We start from the raw sequence: 7,238 nt of genomic DNA, 5'->3' as shown, positions 1-7,238 counted from the left end.
GATTATTCAAAAAAATACTATGTATATGGAAATTTTAATAATAATTATTCAAAAGAATATGTCTTTTTTAATTCAGAAGAAAGGTAAGAATTAATGAAAATGGAAAATTTTCAAATATGTCTCATCATCTACCATTAAGAAAAAGACAAACAATTCTCAATCCCTCTCCATTTTAAAAATGATTGACATGTAAGTCCAATTCAAAACAATGGAAACCTTCCAAGAGAGGATGCTCTTGGCTTGAGCGAAGAAACCTCCTTCCCCTTTCTACGAGGCCGGAAAAAGAAATCAACCATTCTATAAACAACTCTGAGAAACTATAAAAAAAAATGAAAGATGAAAAGGAAAATGATAAAAACACTAAAAATCATATAAAAGAGAAGTTTAAGAACAAAGTATCGACAAAGATTAAAGGGTTAAATAATATTTTATGGAAAATATGTTTTTAAAGCGAAAGCTTATTATTAAATTTAAATTATTTTTAATACAGTAAAGTATATGTTTAGGTAGTTTAGATAAACTTGATATGCTCAAGTTATTAATGGTTTTCAAATTCTAAGTTATGAGAACTCATGATTTTTTCTATGATATTTATATTTAATGTAGTCTATTTTAAGGCAAAAAGACTCCAAGTAGATTAGGCTTCGTGACTAGTGGGGTCCCAACAACAATCTGTTTAGACACCACCTCTTCTCTTAGTGTTTCGTGATACTAACCATTGATATCAAAGTTTGGATGGCCTGGTAGAGCATGTGTGTAGAAAGTTGTGAAGGGTGCAGGAGAGAAGATTTGGAGCACACAATCTAAGAACTGGGGGTGAGTAAAGAAATGATAGTAGATTGGTTGCAAAGAGGTGATGACTCTGGTGGAGAAAACTGGGCAAAGCAATCTCATTAACCCATGAGGGAAAGTGAGTAAATCCTTAGAATTGTTGAAGTCGTGGCATATAGGTGGATCTGGATTAACAATTTTTTCTTAACATATGAAAGGTGTCAAGAACCTGTTGCAATGCCATTGAGAAGTCAATCGATGAGAAGAAAATAGAGACATAAAGAAGAATCTCCAAGGTGGAGAGAACAATGAAGGAAAGGAGGTCGGTTCCTATGAAGACAAAGAGGAGAAATTAAATGAAAATGATAAAGAATGAGAAAATGAAGAAAGGGCCACGCATGATAGAAGTTCCATGAAAAATATTTATGGTGTGACTTCGACAACAAAGAATGCTATATATCCAAACTTGGATATGGTGAACATAAACATCAACAACTTATTCAAACATCAACAAAGGAAGATAACTATGAAAATAATGAAGGGGGTAAAAGCTATAGACAAAAGATCTATGACACAACATCGGTAACAAAGAATGTGATTTCATCCAAGCTCAGATGTGGCAAGCATCGAGTACCTATGCAAGAGAATGTCGAGAGGAAAACAAATGCGATTTTTGCAAATCACAGTGAGGAAGAAATTGAGGTGAAAGAGGAAGAGAGGAATGGTGAAGATAAAATTGTTACTGAGTCGAGTAAAAAAAGCCAAAGATTGGTGAAGATTATGGCAAGAAACCAAAATCTAATGAAGATTTGGCAACAAAATTTGAAATTGTTGTCAAATTAGTCGATAGATCAAAGATTGTCAAAGAGTTGGATGAGTCAACAAGGACTAATAAAATTTCTTATAGAAATTAAAAGGCATTGCAATTTTGGTTGACAAAATAATAATTGATGACGCTGATGAAGGTAGTCAAAAATCAAAGGCTGAAAAATTTGGTGACAATACCTTCATCAAAGTCAAAACAAACCCTACAAAGTCTAACAAAGGTAGTGATCTTTTTTTGTCTTCAACAAACCATCTTCTGAGGAGGAAGATGACCTTAACTAGGATGAGATTGAAGATCTAAGTTGTGTAGATGAAAATAAATTCATAGCAAGAGGAAGTCCTCTTGATGTTCTTAAGAGGATCAACATTGTATAGGATGATGAGGAGGAGGTTTCCATGTGTAGTCGGCCTGTCGGACTTATGAAGCAAAAAAAAGTTGGAATGCTAGTTAGAAACATAGTTACCAATCAAACGGGAACTATTACCTCAAAACGGGTACTCTAGCCCAAAAACCCCAAAAAAACATGAAAAAACAACCCAAAAATGAAAATTGTGTATGCCAGAATGATGTTTTTTTAGGGTAAAGTTTCCACATTTTTTTTAAATGGAAGTAAAAACCATTTTTTTTTTGCAAAATGGATGAAAAAAACACCCACAAAAAATAAGTGTTGATGTTGGAACAAAAAAAAAACCAGGTTACAATTTTGACACTTTTTAGGAATGGAATTAAAGATAAAATATCAAGACTTTGAAAAACTGTAAAATTCCAACAATTCTCAGACATGATGTTAAAGATAAAATATCATGTCTCAAATCCTGATAATTCCAACAATTTCCATCCATGTTGTTAAAGATAACATATCTTGACTCTAAAAAACCCTGAAATTGTAATTGTTTTCAACAATAACATTAAAGATAAAATATCATAATTCAGAAAAACCTTAAGATTTTGGCAAAATTTTCAGCAATGTAATTAAAAACCTTCAGTTTTTAACATATTTCAACCATGAAATTATGGACAAATTATATGACTAAAACAATTTTTTTAAATGAACAAGTAAATGAAAGATTTATTATTCCAAGAGTAATTTTTATTTCAAAGGCTAAAACTATAACTCTTTTCAAATTTTAGCTTAAGACAACTTATCCTATTGCAACAAAAACCTAAAAATTAACCATCAAAACGAAGTGTCCCTTTTAATGAGGCATTAAAATTTCTACAATTTTAAAACTATATTATACCAAATGATAACAATAAATAATATCATGGCAATATCATTGTATAATTTTAAAAATCAACATTAATTTCTAATATTTATTTACTTTTAATCAAAATATCAACTTTCGTAGATTGAATATCACATACATTTTATTTTTGTAATTCATTATTGCATTCACGGGGATTCACTAAATATTGTAGGTATCTATTTTTTATTAACATTTTTTATACCACTTTATATTTTCTCATTAACTTTAAGCTCCATTTTTTTATATTTGTCAATATGAAAACCCTTTACCCCCTATATATCCCCCAATATATTATGCCATTTTTTCTTCAATATATATCCCCCAATATGAACCCACGTGGTATGATATTGCTCCACCAATAAAGACCCCCTGATTGCATTGTGAATATTCTAAAGAAATGAATTCTTCATAATTAAAACATATAATCCAAAAAACATAGAAATGACCCATAACTTCATGTAAGATCATATGGAAGTCAAAATATTTATTTCAAGTTACCATGCAAACAACTCTAAAGATATGAATTCCTTTTAATTTAAACATTAAATCCAACAAACATAGAAATGACTCATAACTTCATGTAAGATCATATGGAAGTCAAAATATTTATTTCAACTAACCACGAAAACATCATTTACATAAAATTTCTTAGAAATTTATTCAAAATCATCCATAGGATCTAGCACACCATCAAAATCTACATCTTTAGATGAATGACTGGATGCAGATGAAGAGTTGTAGCAATCCTTTTATACTACTCATGGGGGCAAGCGGTAAACCGGCAAGTAGCACACCTTCATAGACCACATCATCTGTACAACCTTCTGGGGAACCCATATTCTTCTCTTTCTTTAACTAGAGTCCCATCTAAGTCAACATGCATGCCCACCATTTCGGGTTTCAAAAGTCTTCTAGATCTATGACTAGGTGCAATAGATTCCCATCTCAACAATGTTCCTTTTGGTAGCAACTTATTCAAAATCTCTATGGTCTTGAAGCGAATAGTTCCCCTGTTTGTTAAATTGAAGTCATAGACAAGTATTTCAACATCCTCCAATTTTAAGAGGTTTATGCAGCGACGATTTATATTGGTACCCTTTCTCTTTTTTCTTTTTTCTTTTTCTTTCTGTGAATATTTTTATCAACTACCATCTCTGGCTTGTACAAACCATTGAATGGGTGGGTATTTGTGGCATACCAATGTACCTCAACAACTGTAATATCTTCATTTTCTTTAATGAATTTTATAACATTCGCAACCCAAAATGGATATCCAAGTGGATCCCCATCTGCTAATACTTTTATCATGCAACCTCCTTAACATCCTGCACAGAACCCCTGTAAAGGTCTTCCATGGCTTTACGTTGTTCACGTGAGCTTCTAGAACCAATATAGAATTCTCTTTCCTCTTCCTTTTTAGAATTAATAATGCCTTGAGATTGTTGTTGTTCAACAATTTGTCTGTCCTCCTGTTCATTTGGCATATTTTGAGGCCAAATAAATGGAGTCTTCAAAAGTGTATATTCATTTCCTAATATTGAAATGATATCACTTTGATCGCTGAAAAAAGACTCCCACCAAACTAAATCAGCAACATCAAAGTACTCATATGTATCTCTAATACATCTTTTTATTTCTTCTAGGCATTCAAAATAATTTATCTCTCTCTTATGCCTTCGTGCATTTTGGAGTTCAACAACTAATTGTAATAATATTATATTTGAGGAAAATATTAGATGATCTAGAATGAACTTCAAAAATGCTAAACCTGATGACAGTCCCCATTCTGCGACAGTTGAATACTTCTTGCCCCATATAAGTGTTTTTCCATCAATGTTTCTGATAGGAAATTGATGCTGGAAGCTAATGTCATTAAGTTGTTCAATGCATTTCTCCTCGCCATGTGGTCCCATAATAAACCTTTGCATGTCAATAGTGTCTCCCAACACATGAAAAACAGGCTCTGGAATGTGTGATTTCATAATACATTCAATTAATGATGGCAAGCATACATTCAATTAATGATGGCAGGCTCCAACATTCTTCCTCCTTAATGTTACTGAAAAATGACTATACATTTGATCAATATGGTCATGATTGTTCCCAAGAAGAAGGAAACCAACCTTTACCTTTTTAAAAATTCCCAATTGAACAAGCATGTTTAGATATCCAAAAGTAATTTGATTTTTGTTTTCACGGCTTGTGTTGTCCAATTGCAGATACAAAACTTCAAGAAGAATGCCACACCAATGAGAAAGCCCATCATGGATTATAGTTATGGTAATATTTGCATCATTATGAATATTTTGAGCTATGAAGTAAACCCTTGGCAACATCTTCCCATTAAAGACCATACAGCCAACCAAGTGAAACTAAATAAAATTTTCTTCCTGTAAATTTTTTGGTGTGTGGACAAAATGTGGCAAAAGTGTTTTCTTTTGGTCCATACCATCAATTATCAAACCCAAATATTTATTTGGATTATCATAACACTTTTTTCGATTCTTATACAATTTTTGTCTTTCACTTGTTCGCTGATTGTGATGCTCTTGAAGTGCTCTGACAATGGAATCTTCACATAAAATAAAAGAAATTTATGAATAAATATATTTTCATAGTTGATCACTATCCAAATTTTAAAAATAATGTTATGAATGTATTTCTCTTTCTGTCCCTTGACATTTATCCCTTTTTTTATTTAAGAGAAGCACATGTACTGAAAACCCCCATCCTTGTTTTCTTAGGAATACGAACATAATTTGATTCGTTCTTCCATATCCTTGTAAAATATGAATATGTAATAAAATTACCATCTCCTTCAACACCTTATGCATATTCTCTGTATCAGTCATAGATTTCTCATCTTGAGAAATTATCTGGAATATGTATTGTGTCTTTATTTGGAATACACTCTCCATGCTTTGAAAAGAAGTCTTTCATCCATGACATTGCAGTAATTGCTGATGGTCCAACCTCTTTTTATAATGTACTTCTGAATATTATGTAGGATCCTTTTCGAGTCATTCTTGATAAACGAAAATTACCAATTGAATGCAACATTTTGAAAGCCTTTCTACAGATCAATACATTCCCAATATGATAATCATAACCTGCTAGTGTAGATTGCATGCAACCCACTAAAAATGAATTTTGCATGCTTTTATTCATTGCCAAATATTTCTTCCTTTGCTCCAAAAGAAACTTGAAATCCATATGTTTCAAGCAATCATTTCAACAACATTCACTTGAAATCAGATCACCAATAAAACTTCTACTTGTGAGATATTTTGTCCTAAACCTTGTATAACATGAATATTTTGGATTGATATGAAAAGGTCTACTCCTACTCCTAGATACAATATTTGCTTGCAACATCTCCCTCATTTCATTATTCTCTGCAGAAGCATTTTTATCATCATTAGGAGGAATATTATACTAACTATGATCATTTTGAACATAGTTAGAAAATTCATCACCGTCATTGCTTGGAAAATATTCATTACCATCCTCACTTGAAGGAAATTCTTCACTACCAACATCTACGCTTTTGAAATCCCAACTTAGACGAAATTCTTCACCATCTTCATCCCTGCTTTTGAAAACCTCCCTTGGAGGATTCAATTCGTCATCACCATGTCTTCCTTTGAAACACTCACTTAGAGAAAATGCATTATTCACATCTCTACCTCTAAAATTATCATTTGCAAGAAACTCTTCATCCTCCCCTTCATCACTAGTGCTCGCATAATCCTTAGGATTATGATTAAGTCGAAAATATGACTCTATTCATAGTCAAATTATCATTTGTATGAAATTATTCATCCTTTGTTTCATCAGTGGTGGTCTCATAATCCTTGGGATTAGGAATAAGTGAAAACCTTGAATTCATATTTAATGGAAATTATTCATCGTCCCCTTCATTAGTGGTGCTCTCATAATCCTTAGGATTAAGACTAAGTGGAAACTTTGAATCTCTATTTACTGGAAATTGTTCATCCTTTCCCTCCCCTTCCTCAGTGGCGCTGTCATAATCCTTAGGATTAGGACTATGTGAAAAATTTGACTCTTGAAATTATTCATCCCCCCTTCATCAATGGTGCTCTCATAATCCTTATAATTAAGACTATGTGAAAAATTTGACTCTGGAAATTCTTTAAACCCCCCTTCATCAGTGGTTTTCTCATAATCCTTAGTGTTGTTGGGAAAAGTATCCAATACGGAATGACCCTATCCCACTCTAAGGGTGATAGTACCTCAGCAACAATCAAAAGCAAAGCTATCTAAGATTTCTTCTTTATGAAAGAAAAATAGGGGAGAAAGAGATCCACTAACCGATGTCTTTCGCTAATGGTTGATCCAATCTTCTCTCCTTGCTGCTTGCTCCCAGCTCCTTG

This window comes from Pinus tabuliformis, chromosome 3_1 (genome assembly GCF_031772625.1).
Source record: "Pinus tabuliformis cultivar Carrire ecotype Pingquan chromosome 3_1, CPIR1, whole genome shotgun sequence".
Classification (NCBI taxonomy): Eukaryota; Viridiplantae; Streptophyta; class Pinopsida; order Pinales; family Pinaceae; genus Pinus; species Pinus tabuliformis.
The sequence above is the reverse complement of the archived record's forward strand: the minus strand, read 5'-3'. Positions refer to the sequence as shown.